This window comes from Prionailurus viverrinus, chromosome A2 (assembly GCF_022837055.1).
Source record: "Prionailurus viverrinus isolate Anna chromosome A2, UM_Priviv_1.0, whole genome shotgun sequence".
NCBI lineage: Eukaryota > Metazoa > Chordata > Mammalia > Carnivora > Felidae > Prionailurus > Prionailurus viverrinus.
In genome coordinates, this window is record NC_062562.1 from 125,522,287 (window position 1) to 125,539,268 (window position 16,982).

Genomic DNA, 16,982 nt, shown 5'->3' on the forward strand with positions numbered 1-16,982 from the left:
TAGAATACAGGCAAATCACCTTAATGCAAGCAGCCATTGCCATGACTTTAGTTTTGGGAGGCACATGTATTTTCTATCTGTCCTTACTCCTAGGGAGTGGCTCTTGGAGTGTGTGGTGGGGAGGGTCTCAGCTAAAATTCTGGGACATTTATAATGGTCTCATCTCCCTAGCAGGCCCACCTCCACATTAGTGTCTCCAGTACCATAAGACTGCCCGGATTCCTGTTCTAGTGTTTTTTCTGACTGTATTCATATAATTTTTGGAGTTCAGTGCTTAATGCTATATGATACAGGGGGTTGAACGTGAAAGATATGTCACACATGGAAAGTCCAGTGAGACTTGGCCGGCCCTCCTCCGCCCTGTGGTTATGCCATCTGGCTAGCTGCCACGGTTGCTGGAGTAACAGAAGAGAGATGAAGGAGACAGTCTCCTAAGTGCCTCAGACTTGAGCAGAAACCTCACCTGCTCACTGTTCATGGGCCAAAAGTATCTACTAAGCCCCAATGTGACCACAGGTAGGGTGTGGAATGTAAAAAAGTACTTGGAAAACTTATTTGGTCCTGTCTATGTCTGCTATAATCTTTTCAGTTATTTTTTTTTCTTAAAGATTGTTAAACTGAATAAAGCTATTGATTTTCCTGTGAATATGGCTTAGGTACATCTCATACATTTTAGACTATCTTCAGTCAGTATCCCTTCAGATATTTATTTTTTTTTAAGTTTATGTATTTATTTTGAAAGAGAAAGAGAGACAGTGGGGGAAGGGCAGAGAGAGAGGGGGAGAGAGATAATGCTAAGCAGGCTCTGAACCATCAACACAAAGCTTGATGTGGGGTCGTAACTCATGAACTGTGAGATCATGACCTGAGCCAAAGACAAGAGTTGGATGGTTAACCAACTGAGCCACCCAGGCATCCACTTTGGATATGTATTTGTCTCCAATCACACATATATGAGATCATCTGCAATTGTCTCCTAGATCTCAGATGTTCTTTTCTGGCTTTTTTTTTTTTTAATTTTTCCTCTGCACATAAGTTTGGATAATTTGACTCATGTTTAGGTTCAGTGAACTTTTTAGTCTCAGTAGAAAGCCTAGGGTGTTGACCAAGGTGTCTCCCTTCTGGGTGGTCAAAACTCCAAAGTGTCCTTGCCCCTGTATAACCTCAGAAATGCCTGTTATCCCTTGGCCACCAGCGGCTGCCCTCTGGCAGGCCACCTGAGTCTTGCTCGGTGGCTGCACAGTTTAAGATCCTGCCAAGGATGGAATCTTCCAAGACTTCTGGGGCTCCTCAGCAGCTGCCTCCTCTCAGGTACCCTGATCCACAATCCCACATAGTTTAGTGGCTCCATCACCGTTCCTTTCCCCCAACCAGACCTGGCTCTGCACTGCCTCCGCTGCCATTTGGAAATGCCCCAGGGAGAAACCCAGGATGGCACTAAACTCTGTACTTCTCTCCTACACCAGTTGCTTCCTGTGTGGGCTGCTACCCAGCCCCTGAGAGGAGTCTCAGCACATACTTCATCCACTTTCATTGCTGTTCACTGTCATACCAGCAACTCTGTCATCGTCAAGATTGCAAGTCTGCATCAGGTATATTTTTAAATGTGAAATTCTCATTTTCAGTACCTTCCAAAGGGTGTAATTTTACTTTTCATTTTATGAAATGAAATGGTTCCTTAGGCTTTTTTTCTACTTTTTTTCCCATTATTTTACGTTATCGTTCTACTATTTTGACATCAAATATTATAGCTTATACATTTACAACTTTTTGAAATGGATTGAGGCTTATTTTCAGTTTGATAGACAATTACTTTCAAGACGATTATTTTGTAGGTCAATGAAATGATTATATAACCCTCCTCAAATTTAGTATTAATGTATTTAATCATTTCGATTACATTATTCAAAAGTTGTGCATCCTTATTTGACTTTAGGGTATTTTATCACTCAAGCACGAATCATATTGTGCTAAGTTTTCTTACCATTATTGTGTTTTTATAAATGTTTCTTTTTTGTCTCAGTTTTTGGTGTATATTTTTTATTTGAATATATTTTATTGGTCAAGCATGAGTTGTTTTGTTCAAATAGGTACTTATCACATTCTGCTGTCATGTTTTAAAATGAGGGAACTGAACTATAAGGAAGTAATTCTAGTTTGCCTGATGACACCCTTCATCAAATAACGTTAATCATTCATGCTATTGTAATGTTATCCTGAATTAATAAGGAAACCACACAGTGGACTTCTATTTAAAAAAAAGATAGATTAAAAAAAAAGATAGATCAATGTAATTTATTTCAATATGATTCATTGGGTGCCTAGAACTATGTGCCTGCTTTTGCTTTCCTGAATGAATAATACTTCAGCTCACAGGAAATATTTGACTAACTATGGTCAAACAAAATTTAATGAAAATACTTCATTTTTGTAACCAGGTTTTCTTTTATAAAGGTAGAAATTGTATTTTCTTGCTTTCCACATAGGTATATTTTAAATCACGTTCATGAAAACTGCCTTAAGACAGCAGAAGTTTTCTACCTGCCCACCGTTACCCCCAATAATAGTTGCTAGGCAGTGGGCAAGGCAGTCAGCTATTAACACAAGAGCCATACTCCTAATTTTCCTTCCTAATAGAATTTCAGTGCTATATGGGATGCCAACTAGATATCGTTAAAAAGTACTTCCTGGATTCCCTTGTAATAAAAGGTCATTGTGTTGCTTTAGATATTTTGATGTTTTGTTATTGGTTGAATAAAAGTTTATGCCTTTCATTTAATTGTATATGTTCACCCTAAATTATTCCTTTTATTAATACAAAACAATCTTCGTTGTTAAATTTTAGTTTTTTTGCTTTGATTTCTAGATTGTTTAAAATTAATTTTGCCATTTCAATTTTTTTTATTATTTAGTCTTACCCGATAGATCATTGTCTATACTTTTCTTTTGAAACTTCAAGTCTTTAAGACATTTTGTTTTAGATCTGTTATTTTAGGCAGTGTATAGCTCAATTTCATTTTTTAAAACAATCTGAGTACCTTTGTCTTTTGACAGATGTATTCAGCCATTTAAGTTCCTGTCATCACTGGTGTGTTTGATCTGACATTGTCTTATGACATGCTCTGAGTTCTTTTTTAATGCCTCTGTGCTGCTGCAGTCTGCCTTTGTTTAGTATCTATTTTAAATAAGTGGTGGGGTCTTATTTGCTTTTATTTTCTGTAGAAATCTGTAAAGGACACATACACTTTAAAGTTCCACTAGTGGTTATCTTTAAGTTACAAAGAAAAAAAAAACTTTTATAGCAGACATTAATGGAGGTGGTAGGATACTACCTGTTTAACAACTCTTTTTCTTTTTTTTATGTTTACTTATTTTTGAGAGAGAGAGACAGAGCACGAGCAGGGGAGTGGCAGAGAGAGGAGACACAGAATCTGAAGCAGGCTCCAGGCTCTGAGCTGTCAGCACAGAGCCCAATGTGAGGCTCAAACCCACAAACTGTGAGATCATGACCTGAGCCGAAGTTCGACACTCAACCAACTGAGCCACCCAGGCACCCCAACATCTCTTTTTCTAAGTATATTTTCCTCTTATAGTCACCTAGTGCAGAGGTTCTTAACTGGGACAGTTTTCTTCCCCCAGAAGATAGTTGCCAATGTCTGGAGACATTATGGTTGTCAAAACCCAGGGAGAAAGGGTGCTAGTGACATCCAGTGAGTAGAGGCCAGGGACCCGGCTTAACATCCTACAATGAAAAGGACAGCTCCCACGACAAAGGATTATCTGGCCCCAGAGGTCAGTGGTGCAGAAGTTGAGAAACCCTGATCTAGTTAAACCCTTTTATCTTGCATATGAGCAGTGTTAAGACTCACAGATGTGGGGTGCCCTGTTCAAATTCAGTTAGCTAGGTAGGTGCCAGAATGAAGAAAATAATCTAACACTGTCACTTTTTCCAGTGCAACACCTTACCTCCTTAACAGATGCTTATTTAAAACAAGCCCCTCCCTGTAAATGTCAGATAAGTGCACGGAAAATGAAAGATGACAGCGATCGCTCCTTTGGTAGTAAATCGGAGACCATTTCTGCTTATTCAGCTTTTTAGCTGAATACGATCAAGTAAAACGTGATTGGTACTACAAAGCTTTAGTAAATGAGAACAGCCATGTGATCAGCAAGTGCTTTGGGTTTTCTGCAAAATATTAAATGTAAAATACACAGAATGTGAGAAAAGGAGGTTTACTTTGAGGTCATCCCATTCCACCTCTCATCCATCATGGTCCTCTAGACTGACTCTGCTTGGACAATTTCAGGGAGGGGGAGCTTAAGACACTCAGATGCGGGTTGTAACGGTGATTACTCTAAATGCAAAGGCAGCATAGAAATTACAACTGTGATTATGGTGACCATAAGGTAACAATTGAATTTATGTTCATAAATCAATCAGGAAAGAGTTTGTCAAACAGAACAATGTGGGTATTGTTGAGAGGGAGATTCTAAGAGGGTGTGGGGAAAGGTATGAAGTTCAGAAGTGCTTTGACATGACAGGTGATACAATCACACTTTCCAGGCCTTAAAAGGAGTCTCTGCCTCCAAGGACGAAGGAGCCAACCCATTCTGAGGACCTGAGTTCCTGGATCAGAATTATTGCTTCTGCAGGGGAAATTGTGGGGAGAATTTCAAGCTTTAGGCATGATGGCTGACTTAAACTGCTGAGGTAATGAATGGCTGCAAGAGGGAGGAAAATCCAAAAGGTTTCTAGGAGGGAATCAAGCTGATAAGATCTCTAGAATATTTCCTGTCACCCGTGTGGCAAAGGAAGAGGAGTAGAAAACACTTGTTACTTGGATCAATATTTTGGATGTGGACAGAGATAAAGAAATCACCAAAATTAAAATAAAAATGTGAATTCTGGTTTTCAAAACCATGCTAGTGATTTATAAAAGTGGACTTTGTTCCATAATAAATGTAGTGTTTTTTAAAAATATGTATTTTTGAGAGAGAATGTGAGAGGGGGAGGGGCAGAGGGGGGGGGGGACAGGGGATCTGGAGTGGGATCTGCATTGACAGCAGACAGCCCAGACCACTGTGGGGCTCAAACTCATGAACTGTGAGATCGCACCCTGAGCCGCAGTCGAACGCTCAATTGACTGAGCCACCCAGGCGCCCCTAAATTTTTCATTTTAATCCCACCCTCCAACCTGACCTCCTCCCCACTTCCCCCTAGTCTTCTCCAACTCAATTAATGGTACTACCATCTACCCAGATGCTTAAGCTATAGCCGTAGAGGTTATTCTTGATCCCTTCCTCCTCTACATCCTCCACAATGAATCCAAAAGCATATTATATGGATTCTAGCTCCTAAAACCATCTCCATTGCAGACACTTGAAACATCTTCACTGCCATGATCCAGGTACAGGCCTCCACAGTCTCTTCTTTGGAAAACTGCCACCAGTTGTTTGATTGCCTAACCCAACCCGTTGTAATCTACTCTCTACACAGCAGCAAGAGGTTGTTTTTGTTTTCAACAGAAATCAAAGGATGTCACAGTATTCCTCCTGGCTATGGCCAAATGTTCCATCAAGAACGTCTATAATAATGATAATGAGGATGAGGATAATGCCTTTAATTTAGGTCCTGTTTCAATTGGTACTAAACTGCCACTATGATGTAGTTTTTACTGATTCTCATTCTATGAATGAGGATATCAATGTCCAACAAGGTTAAGGAACTTGCCCAAGATGACAGAATGAGGGAGTTCCTGAACTGTGATTCAGGTCTGTTTGATCTCAGGATGATACTGGCTGCTCTTGCTCCTGCTCTGCTCTTGGGAAAAGGCACATCCTCTCTTCTTCTTTGCCAGGAAATGCTTTTTATGTGTTTCCATAGCTGACTCTTCCACAAGCACAAGGGAGAATTCTACTTCTTATATATTAATACTGTGAATGTAAACTGGCTGTTGTCAGATTTTCAGGAGTTCTACATTATTATGTAAGAAAATAACAGAAGGAAGAAGAAAAATAATTATGCAATTTCTGAGGCTAAGCTTCAATGATTCTTTTCTTACAATGAAACATAATTTCAATTTTTCTTGAGCAAATGGGGTTTAACAAAGAATACCAGCCTAATAATGACAAAGTGAATTTTAAAAAGCTTCAGCCTGTTTTTCAAGTGAACTTGGAACATTATTATCAAGAAAATTCAGTTTTTAATGGTATTTTGCATTTCACATTCAGTTAAATTCAATACAGTGTATTCAATATGTAGATGGGGAGGGCAGGCTTTGGAGAAAGGGAAGCTGGTGTTCAATGGTAGACCAGATTTGGGCCAAAAGACCCATGCTTATCACCTACTAGATATATGTAAAAATATAAGTCAAAGGCTCTCTCTAAATATCAGTTAAACACACTGAGGAGTGGAGGCTAATTTGTACCTCCAAAAGTTATTGTGGTGATTAAATGGGACAACAGATTCTAAAGTGCCTATCATTGTGCCCAGACCTTAGAAAGATTTCAAAAGAATGGGTTGTATCTGAAGTGTAACAGACGCACAAGCAATGCAGGATTTTAGAGACTGGAGGAGGTCAGAGTAAATGAGTGATATAGGAAAGACTTCTCAGAGTCGGTTACATTTAAGCTGGCATTTGAAGAATGGTTGAAGTGTCAACAGGTGGAGATTAGCGATACCAAAAGTCCAGTATAGTACATGGGTTAAATAAAGCCAGAAAAGAGTAGTAATCCAGGGATCACTAGTGGTTCGGTATAAAAGGTTAACAGAAGGAGAGATGAGGAATTAATAGTATGATGAGATTGGTATATTCCAGTTTAACCAAATCTAAAAATACTATCCAGCGTAAGATGCACTACAATTTCAGGCTCCCTTCAGAAAGATAAAAACCCAGCCAACTAGCAGTGCCATAAAAATATTTATTTTATTGAAAGAGCTCTTTTAGAATTGGAGGTCATATGTTATTCTCATGCAGAAGTCAGAAAAACAAAAAAGCAGAATAAACTGGCCTAAGAATGCCTACAGCCCGGGGCGCCTGGGTGCCTCAGTCCGTTGAGCGGCCGACTTCGGCTCAGGTCATGATCTCGGGGTTTGTGAGTTTGAGCCCCGCGTCAGGCTCTGTGCTGACAGCTCAGAGCCTGGAGCCTGCTTAAGATTCTGTGTGTGTGTGTGTGTGTGTGTGTGTGTCTGCCCCTCCCCCACTCACACTCTCTCTCTCCTTCAAAAATAAATAAACATTAAAAAAAAAAAAAGGAATCGCTAAAGCCCTACCACTTCCAGAATTCTGCGTCATGTGTGCATTCAGGACAATATTGTCCTCTGTTCCCCCTGAGAGCGCTGATAACGAGGTATGCCTTAACGGAGTGCCTGCTCTGCTGTTGTCTGTGGGCCTTCCTCCACACTGCCGGCGCTTCTTCTGCAGACTCTGATGTGTGTTCTCAGGCGGTGGCAACCGTATCACTCCCACCACATGGCTGCCAGACATGTTAAGACACAAACTGATTTCAGAGATGTTAAAATGTGGGGGGAAAGTGTGCTTTTTCGAAAATCTTTGAAAGTCAGTGGCTGCGAAAGGCCCTGAGAATGTATCCTGCTTCGAGTCTGTACTTAAATCTGTAGCCAATCAAGAAGCATGGAATGCTTCTTGAATCAGATGGGCTTTGGGTGATTCATTCCAGCAGCAGGGTATGGGGCGGAGGTGCAAGAATGGGGAGCTCTGAGATCTGTGGGCTGGTGAGAGATGAAGATGGTCGCAAGCAAGTGAACAGCTGAGAGAGACAATGGAAAGAAGACAAGAGACTTTCCATGGGAATGCTGCTCTACTGAGCAAGTTCATACTATCTCCCATTGTGATTTGTGCATAAAATCTAGTCTTTTAAGTTAAATTGGGTTTTTCAGCAATCATATGTCTGGGCCCCGAAGTGAGAATGGAGAGATTTATTAAAGTAATTTGGGAAGCTGTCCAGACTGACAGTTGTCCAGACTGACAGCAAACGGTTGCCACCTTTTGATCCTTTAGCGCATGCTAGGCCCTGAGCTACGTACGGAATAAGCAAAGATGGGCATGCCTCAGCCCCTGGCCCTGAGAAGCCCACAGCCTTACAGGGAAGACAGAGGGAACATGAGTTAGAATGCCACCGCGTGCGTTCTGTGCAGAGTGGTGAGGGGAAGAAGTGTAGGCACAGAGGACAGAGCATCTGAGGCCTCCAGTGTGGCATTAAGTGGCATAAAGGGAGCAGCAGAACTACTGTTGATCAAGATACACAAAAGCAGAAACAGGGATAGGACAGTGTGGGCTTCTCTGCTCAGGATTCAAATCTCTTTCAGTGGGCAGCTTTATTCCCCATTTCCTTCAGGGCAGGTTTATACATACCGGTTCCTAAGTCAAGCAGTCCTCACGGAGACAAGCAAAACCCTCATATCATGTGTATGCCCTGTCTCCCTGCAAGGTCCCAGGAAGTGGGAACACAATATGGGCTTGGACAGTGGGTCTTCTCCTCTGAAGTGTGAACCGACTTGGAGACCTCCCCTCTCCAGATCCCCACTGCTCTGGGAGTGCGCATTCCTTATGGAGGAAGAACATCCGAGCAGTTCTTTTTACAAGCTGATACGTCTTTGCCTTGTGGGGGGAAAAATGTCCTTCTTGCGATTTTACTCTGTCTTAGTGAGGAAGTGGATTGAATTTTCTGCTAGATCAACATGTGGGACTCACGCCCAGAAAAATTTCTGGGGGGAGAATGTGCAATAGATGTAGATGCTGCTGTCTTGAGTCATTATGCCAATGATTGGTGTGGTTCTCTGCAGGGTCTATCTCCCTGAAGAAAACCCCAGATTAGACATAAAGATGCCGCTTGAGGCTACTGTTCTGTCAATTACTGAGAATAGCTCTGCAAATTTTATATATATATATATATATATATATATATATATATATATTGAATGCTAAAATGGGGAGTATGAAAATTGAGAATAAAATTTGCCTAGATTAAGCATCCTGCTGATGCCTAGATATTGGTGAAAGAAACAAATCTCCTTGGTAGAGTTATTACCCATATGTTTACGATATTTTAGATTTAATCTTCTATATTTAATGCTGAAGAGATTTTCTAGCTAGGGTAAATCCAACCATGGTAATGAACAAGTGGCAAAATACAAAATGGCTCAATGCAAAATTATGAGAGAAGTCGATTTCTTACTCACATAGAGTTTGAAATGAATGTTTGTAATTGGCAAGCAGCAATCAGCGACCCAGGCTCTCTCTTGCTGTTTCAAAATTTACCGTGCTCACTTACGAGAACCTAGCAAGCAGACAAAGGCTTCAGGAATGATCCATGGGTGGTTTCTGGGAGATAGGCTTGAAAGGAACCCATATCACTTCTGCTCACATTTCATAGGTGAGAACTCAGTCACCTGTATACACTTGACTATAAGAAATCTTGTGAGGTAGACTCGTTGTATGTTTAAGAAGTAAAGGAAATAGATTATAAGTTGAAGAACAGGTAGCCAGTCTGTCATGGTTTGTCCTTTTCACCAAAGGTGGTATTTGTCCCGCTGTTCTTGCCACATGAAAATACACTCAACCTTCTCATCAAGGAAGGAAACTAAAGTCCCATCCTGTCACCACATCCAACTTTGATCTCTGTGTGATATCCAGTCTTCTCCATAGGTCTAGATGACCCAGTGAAACAGTTATCTCTGAATAAGTCATTTGCCCCTCACACAGTCCACAAGCAACAATGGAGCATGAGAAGGGTAGCACAAAACTCCCATTCAGAAAAAGAAGATACTCGTCTTGCACCCGTCCATAATAATGATGGGATCCTGCTGGGCCGGCACCAGGAAGGCCACCTAATTTCAAAGTTTCTCATTGAAGCCTTCATTCTGCTCTATAAAAGGAACACCACGGAACCTGGTACCACCCTCAGGATTTTTCGTTTCGTCTTGTCTTGTCTCGTGTCGTGTCTGGTTTTGTTTTGTTTAGTTACACGCTTTCCTCCACCACTCCTGAAGCGGGCATTGGAGAACAGGCCTTTCTTGAAAGATGTATGACTTTCATAGCCCATTTTGTGCTGTTGTAAGGTTGGTTTCCCAAAGATTATTTTAAGGGTGAAACTGTCAAAGAAGGTGTTAAGCCCAGAATCATGGTTTCTTTGACAACAGAAGTCCCTCAAAAACTTTGTGGGCTTTTGATCTATTTGCTTCAGTAAATCTCATGTACTGGCACCAATACCCACATCTTTTCCTAGCATAATTTTTTTAAATGTTTTATTCTGTTTTTTTGAAAGACAAAGAGAGACAGAGCACAAGCAGGGGTGGGGCAGAGAGAGAGGGGGACACAGAATCCGAAGCAGGCTCCAGACTCTGAGCCGTCAGCACAAAGCCCGATGCGGGGCTCAAATTCACGAACCGCGAGTTCATGACCTGAGCTGAAGTTGGACGCTTAACCAACCAACCCAGGTGCCCCTCCTAGCCTAAATTTTAATCAGCTTTGTTTCATCATCTCTCTTTCTCCCTTTCTCTCTTCCCCTCTCTTGTCCATCTTTCTATAAAGTTAATGGTGGCCATATTGACGCTACCTAAAACAATGTTTTGGGGAGAAGGTAACATGCATGATCTGATTTTTGTTATAGAACTTGGCCACTCTGTGTTGTTACCTCTGGACACTTGACGTTACTGGACAGCTGGCCTCTCAATATCACCACTGGTGTGAATAATTTCTCAGCTATTCCAGGGTCTTTTGATTGGGAGCACTGATTGGGTTAAACTCCTCTCTAACTCCCAGGGAATATGGAAAAGGAGCTTCCTGTGTATTGAGAAGTGAACCCGGGTCTTACCATGACTCAGTCCCTTTATGAGCTCACAAACCATATGTATCCTCTTCTTTTTCAAAAATAATGCTATCATCTAACTATTCTGCTTAGGGGAAAAAATGCACTCAGAATTGCCCCAAAAGGAGACAACTAAAGTCATGTCAAGTGTTGCATCCTGTTCCAAGTCTGGGATCTCCACGTTGTACTCCTCTATTTTCTTTCACAGTTAGTCTACACCTATACACTGCATTGGAAAATTCACCATCAAGAACCCATAGTGGGAGAAAGAAATGAAACAAAATGAAATTCAGGTAAAATATATAAATATATGTACTTGAGAAAATAAGGAAGGGATTTCTGGTAGAAGCTATGCTTTTAGGCAAGAGATCATGGAGCTGTAGCTGGCTAGTATTGTTACTTTCTTGCTCTCCTACCCAGTTTACTTACACCTTCATTTCTTTTTTTTATGTTTATTTAATTTTGAGAGAGAGAGAAAGAGAGAGAGAGAGAGAGCATGAGCAGGGGAGGGGCAGAGAGAGAGGGAGATACAGAATCTGAAAGCAGGCTCCAGGCTCTGAGCTGTCCGCACAGAGCATGATGCGGGGCTTGAACTCCTGAGCTTTGAGATCATGACCGGACTTTAATCAACTGAGCCACCCAGGCACTTCTTTGCACCTTCATTTCTGAGAGATGTGAGCCCCTGGCCATCTTTCCTGTATAGCACCACAGTAGTTTTCTATGACCTTCTGCTATTAGGCATAGTAATATGAGGACATCATCTGGGTTTCATCCATATTCCTCTCCAGCTATAGTGTCCAAAAATGTCTCTATGTTTCCTTGATAATTATGATCAATAATTACAGTCAACACTGTGACCTGCTTTTATGTCTATTTAACTTAGTGGTTGAAGAACCCCAAATGGCCATGTTCCAATTCAATGGAATCATTGCTGCGTCTCCTGATAGAAGCATTATTCCCTCATGATCCTATGTATGCACTGGGCCAACGTAATCATTGACTTGTGAGTTAGTGGAATGGTAAAGTTCCCCATAAATAAATTGTGGCACACATCCACAGAGGAGAAGTAACCCTGAGGCAAAACGTACTAGTCCTTGTCAGGTAAAAGCATACTGTTCTGGTTATTTCTCTTCAGCAGAAAGCAGTAAAAAACATTTGTCAGTTTAATAATTGTATACCAGGTATTGGGGCTGTATCTCTCGTGCCAATTCTCGGCTATAATCGAGCCATCCCACACGATCAACTTTATGATAACCCTCTCTTTCATAGACCTGTGTAAGTTCTACGCATTTAACTTGAGACAACTAGAGATACGAGGGAAGTCACCACCCCTGCAAGTTTTCAGACTGAAAGTGGCAGTAACTCTAAATCACACAGGGATACAGTATTGGTTTTTATTTATTTAACATGAAGGAAGAGTTTTAGGTTTCCTACTTTGCCCTTCCTGCCGCAATAGCTTCTGTCAAGGATCTGGGAATCAGTGTAAGAATTCTGCTTGCGGCTGAAGATTTTATTTCCACCTCTGCACTCAAGAACAGGGAATATATCCCAAGGCAGATCTGGGTCTCAGTCTGCCTACCAGGGAGGTGGGCTAGAGTCATAACTGTTAGTTGATTTTAATAGTCTCCCCCAAATGTCTCTGAGGAAGGCTAAATGTAGATTCCTTTTTTTTTTTTTTTTTTTTTTTTTAATGATTGTGGTTACAATATCCCTTCTCAAAGGTAAAAACTCCACTCCATTTAAGGAGCTCCAGATCCGGGAATGGATGAGGGGCCATTATTATTAATTACGTGGAGTAACCACTGTGGAAAACAGTATGGAGGTTCCTCAAAAAATTAAAGCCAGAAATACCCTATGATCCAATAATTCCATTACTAGATATTTACCCAAAGAAAAGGAGAACACTAATTTGAAAAGATAAAAGCTTCAGCTTGATTTTAAAACTGATTTCCTTCTTCCTTTGATAAGTACCTTCAGAAAAGATTTCTATAGGGCACCCAGGTGGCTCAGTCAGTTGAGTGTCTGACTTCACCTCAGGTCATGGTCGCACGGTTTGTGAGTTTGAGCCCCGTATCAGGCTCTGTGCAGACAAGCCCAGAGCCTGGAGCCTACTTCGGTTTCTCTGTCTCCCTCTCTCTCTGCCCTCCCCTGCTCGTGTTCTGTCTTTCTTGCTCTGGAAATTAAAATTAAAATTAAAATTAAAATTAGGGAAAAAAAAATTTAAAAAAAAAAAAAAAAAAAGGGCGCCTGGGTGGCGCAGTCGGTTAAGCGTCCGACTTCAGCCAGGTCACGATCTCGCGGTCCGTGAGTTCAAGCCCCGCGACAGGCTCTGGGCTGATGGCTCAGAGCCTGGAGCCTGTTTCCGATTCTGTGTCTCCCTCTCTCTCTGCCCCTCCCCCGTTCATGCTCTGTCTCTCTCTGTCCCAAAAATAAAAATAAACGTTGAGAAAAAAAAAAATTAAAAAAAAAATAAAATTAAAAAAAAGAAAAGATTTCTATAAGTATTTCTTATTTCTGCCTATAAAAATTAGCGGTTATTAAAGTTTTTAACAGTTTACTTTGGAAATTGTCCAGTACAAAGTAACAATGAAAGAATTCTACAGTAAACACGTGTATACCCATTATCTGGATTCTACCATTAACATTTATCATATACGTTTTATCACATATCTGTTTCTCATCCCTCTTTCTTTAAACTCTTTTTCTTTTACGTGTTCCAAGTATGTTGCAGGTTGGATACCTCTCCCCCTAAATAGTTCAGCATGCACAGGAGTTTTGACAAATATATGCCTCTGTGTAACCCAACCTATTTAAATATAGAACCTGAGTCTTTCATATGTAAGTGTTCTCTTCTTCAGCTTAATTTTGTAATGACCTCTGGAGTATGTTGAGTTATTGCTTCACTCATGACCTGGGGACAGTGAAAAGTGGGTATGGGTTGGAGTATGAGGAAAATTGATTTCTTCTTGTTTAGCTACTTACTCAGGCAAGAGGAGCCCATCACTAAAGCAGAGGATCAGGTTCAGCAGGCAAAGGAATGTCAGATTTTGTATATGAAATAAGATTCTGATAGCCTCTCATTTGGTCTGCCGTTTTATTTCTCTGTGTTTTTTTTTTTCTGTTTCCTGTCTTCTTGTGAGTTACTTGAACCCTCTCTTAGAATTCTATTTTAACTTATCTATAGTGCACTTTAGTGCTCTCTTTCTATAAAACTTTAAGTTATTTCTCTCGATATTATATTAAACACACATAACTTACCAAAAGTCTACTGCTGTTGACATTTTACCAGTTAATATAAAGTACCGAACCCCTATCCTACATTAAGTTCTTTTGTCCTTTGCCACTTTTAATATAATGACTTAAATAGTTCCTCTACATATATTGACAATTACATCTAACAGTGCTGTAAATTTTTCTTCAAACATCACACACGAGTTTGAAAACTCAAGAGGAAAAAGAAAGCACAAGCTACTTACCCATAGTTACTTTTTCTCTCGTTCTTTAATCCTTCCTGATGCTCCTAGGTTTGTTCTTTTACATTTCCTGTCTGTTTCAAGAACCTCCTTTAGCCATTTTTCTAGGGTGAGTCTGCAGGTGACAAATGCTTGTAGTTTTCCTTCATCTGAGAATGTCTTGATTTCTCCTTCAAGCCTGGAGGATATTTTTCCTGGATATAGAATTTGGGCTTGATAGCTCTCTCCTTTCAGCACTTAAAAACTATGGTGCTGGTTATTTCTGATAGACATCTGCTGTCATTTGGATTGTTTCTCCCTTGTAGGTAAGGTGTCACTTCTCTCTCGCTGCCCTCAAGATTTTTTGTCTTTGGTTTTTAGAAGTTTGACTAAAATGGGTCTTAGTGTACATTTCTTTGAATGTATTCTCTTTGGGGCTCTTGAATCTAGGTTCATGTAATTTGCCAAATTTGGGAAATTTTTACTTGTGATTTCTTTGAATTTTTTTCAGCCCCGCCCTTTTTCTCCTCTACATCTGAGATTCTTATGATGTGAATGTTGGATCTTGTGTTATATCCAAAGACTATTCCTTTCAGTTTGGTGTCTATTCTCTGTTATTCAGAATGGGTAATTTCTATTGTTCTATCTTCCAGTTCACTGATTCTTTCCTCTGTCCTTTTTATTCTACTATTGAGCCCATCAACTGAGTTTTTCATTTTGGTTATTGTATAATTCGGTTCTAAATTTTCCAGTTGGTTCTTTTTTACATCTTCCATTTATTTGCTGAGATTTTTTTCTTTTTCATTTGTCCCAAGTCTGTTTGTAATTACTTACTAAAGCATTTTTTTTTTTTTTTTGACGGCTGCTTGAAAATCCTGGTGAGATAATTCTAACATCTGTGAGATCTTGGTGTTATGTGTTGATTGTCTTTTCTCATTCAAATTGAGTCTTTTCCTGTTTTTAGTGTGACAAGTGATTTCTGATTGTATCTTGGGCATTATGTTTTGGAACTCTGCATCTTATTTAAATTATTAAATCTTCTACTTCAGCATGCCTCTTCTGACACCAGACTAGTAGAGGAAAGCAGTTTCCCCCTTTGCTACTGCCTTATGGGTCTTTATTTGACTGTGACATAAATAAAGAAGTTTTTATTGTGTTAGGCCACTAAGGCTGAGATTGTAACAGTAGCTAGTATTAATTAGCCTAACAGTTTAGAAAAACATATATTTGTTTATCTGATCTATGAAGATCACTGACTCATTTCTCCATTTTTTTTTTTTTCATTAATTGGCACCATATAGTATGTGGGTAGGAGATGTGGGGATGTGGGTGGGGAAATTTGGAGTGAGGGAACAGGCAGTTTCTATCTGTGCTTAATCAGAGGTATTGAGTAAATTAACATTTCTTTACTGAGCCATAAAGCTCAATGTGATGGTTTCCCCTGGCAAACCCCCACCCAGGAGGAAATAAATCTCCAGTTGCCCACTGGTGAACATTTGCCTCCTGGGATACTCTTCTGTCATTGGGCTCAGTGCAGCAGTTCTCATGGTCCGAAAAGAGAATGGTACACCCTACACTGAAGAATGTTCTCTCTTTCCCTCAGGTTCCAGCCTGCTGTTTGTAATAAACTCTGAAACGTGTGCCCAGCAGATGCTGCTTACACAAGAAACACCACGGCATGAAGTACAATCGTACTGCTGTGGCCTGATGGGACAGGTGAGTCCTTTAAATGACACAATCTGCTTCTCTCTTCCACATCGGCACTCAGATCCTGGTTTCAGGAGAGTCCACCAGAGCCTTCTCTCCAGACGAGATTTTCCTCTCATCCCTGGTTAAAGGGAGAGAGAAAGGTGAGGGCCTCTGCCCTGTCTACCAACTCTGCAGCCCGACTCTGAGCAGAGGGCCCTGTGCTTCTGATCAAGTCACATTAGGCGCAAGCCTTTTGTAACGCGTAACTCTCAGACACGCACATTGTGAGGCAACACGGCATTGGAGGTTTTGACATCAGACCCACATCTTTTCAAATCCCATCTGTACTCCCTTCTAGCTAGGTAATGTTGGGAATATTCCTTGACTTCTCTGCTCTTCGGTCTTCTCGGCTCTAAAATGGGGCCTCCAAGACCTAGTCTTCAGGGTGAGATTGAGAGAAATTGCATGCGAAGCCCTTAGCTCTGTGTCTGGCACACAGTTCGTGCCCAATGAGTGTTAGTTCTCCTCCTTCCCCTTTCCCACCCGCGCAATGCCCCCTAGGTGCAGCACAGAGACGATTCTTTTTTGCGTCCCTGCCTGTCTCAGTACATTTCTGGGAATAGGGAAAGAGACTTCTTCAGTTATGGTTATATAGGCTCTCTAGCAAGTAACTGGCTACTTTGGTAAGTGAACCCCTTGAATAATGTCCCAATCCTTCTCCACCACAGACTCCATTGGATCAAGATAGAAGGAAGGCACTAGACTAGGTGTCAGAAGACCTGCGTGAAGGTCTCCTTTCTTAGCTGCTGTGGTATTGGCCAGATTAGATCTCTCCAGACCTCAGTTTACTTGTATGGAAAATGTTGGTAATATCTTCCACAGAAAACTTTGTGAAATGCAAAACCTAGCTCAAATATGAGGTATTTCAGTAAGGATACTTTATTATTATTATTATTTTTTTTTTTTTGCCTGCCCCATTTTTCTATATGTCCAGGATATGTCCAGGAAGAG